The sequence below is a fragment of the Lissotriton helveticus genome, chromosome 1_1 (genome assembly GCF_964261635.1).
Source record: "Lissotriton helveticus chromosome 1_1, aLisHel1.1, whole genome shotgun sequence".
NCBI lineage: Eukaryota > Metazoa > Chordata > Amphibia > Caudata > Salamandridae > Lissotriton > Lissotriton helveticus.
The window spans coordinates 1,157,746,818-1,157,748,518 of NC_136057.1; positions in this window are offsets into that span (position 1 = coordinate 1,157,746,818).

Consider the following 1,701-nt stretch of genomic DNA (forward strand, 5'->3'; position numbering starts at 1 on the left):
AAAAATGGGTGTAATTCACTATTAGGACATGCCACACACACCAGGGCATGTCCTACCTTATACTTACAATGCACCCTGCCCTTGGGCCTTCTATAGGGGTGACTGATATGAAGAAAAGGGAAGGTTTAGGGACTGGCAAGTAGGTGCACTTGCCCAGTCAGCATGACAGTACCAGACTGCACACAGGCTCTGCAATGGCAGACCTTAGACACATTTTACAAGGTTGCTTCTGTGGGTGGCACAACCAGTGCTGCAAGCCCACCAGCAGCATTTGGATGTACACGCCCTGGGCACACTCAGCGCACTGTACTGTGCCAAATAGCCAAACATGGAACCACTGATTAGTACATCAATTTACAATAGAGAGCACTTGCACTGTGGCACTGGACAGTAGTGGCACAGTGCCCAAAGCATATAACACCAGCAAAAATTCATGAGGCAACAGCAAAAATGGAAGGGAGACCCACACCAATGGTGCCAGGTCTAACATGTGTCCCCTCCAGCTGAAATGTGGGGAGAACTACCCTAACTCCTTGGAATTCTCATCACTAAGGCGGAAAAATCTTGACAGACCATCAGCGTTGGCGTGTTCTGTACCAGGCCGGTGTTCCACCGTAAAGTTCATACTCTGTAGGGAAATGGGCCACCTCAACGGCTTTGGATTCTCACCCCTCATCTGCATCAACCATCTGAGGGGCCTGTGGTCGGTCTGAACCCGGAAGTGAGTCCCAAACCGGTATGGTCTCAGCTTCTTCAGTCCCCAGGCCACAGCAAATGCTTCACGCTCAATAGCACTCCACCGCTGTTCCCGTGGAAGTAACCTCCTACTGATGAAGGCTACAGGTTTATCTAGGCCCTCCTCATTGATCTGTGACAGAACAGCCTCCTCACCATACTCTGAAGCGTCTGTTTGAACGATAAACTCTCTTGAGAAGTTGGGTGCCAGGAGCACGGGCGCTGTGCACATGGCAGCTTTCAGGGCCTCAAAAGCTTTCTCACAGGTGTCAGTCCAAATCACTTTCTTGCATACCACTCAAACTTTCTTCGCATAGACACAGGCCCCAACCCATGCAAGGCTTTAAACACTAAACAAAGAGAATTGAAATGAAATGAAATGAAATGTCAATTTATAAAGCGCGATTGCTGCCCTGGGGCGTCCAAGCGCTAGCGGCCAGTTATGAAATTGCTTAAGAGAAGGGAATCAGAGAAGGGAATCGCTGAGGAGTTAATGTGAAGCATTAAACAGAAAGGTCTTCAGCTGTTTCCGAAAAGAGGAAAGGTTGGAATTAGACCTGAGTTGAAACGGAAGTGAGTTCCATAGCCTGGCGGCGTTGTAAGTGAACATCCTGCCGCCAGCTCTCGCCCTTTTTATTCTGGGGACTATAGCCATACATGCCTGGCTAGAACGAAGATTTCTGCTAGGTTGATACTGTGTTAACAGGTCTTGGAGAATAGCCGGTCCTGTGTCCCAGAAAGCTCGGTGGGATATACACATCGCCTTGAAGGCAATTCTTTGACGTACTGGAAGCCAATGCAGACTGCTCAGTCCAGGTTTGGCTGACAGTCTGCGCGGCAACTGGAGCAATGTGCGAGCCGCACAGTTTTGCACAATCTGAAGCTTGCGCAGTGTATATTCCGGGGCACCGAGATAGAGGACATTGTTAAAGTCCAGACGGGACTGAATCAAACCCTGAATGGCCA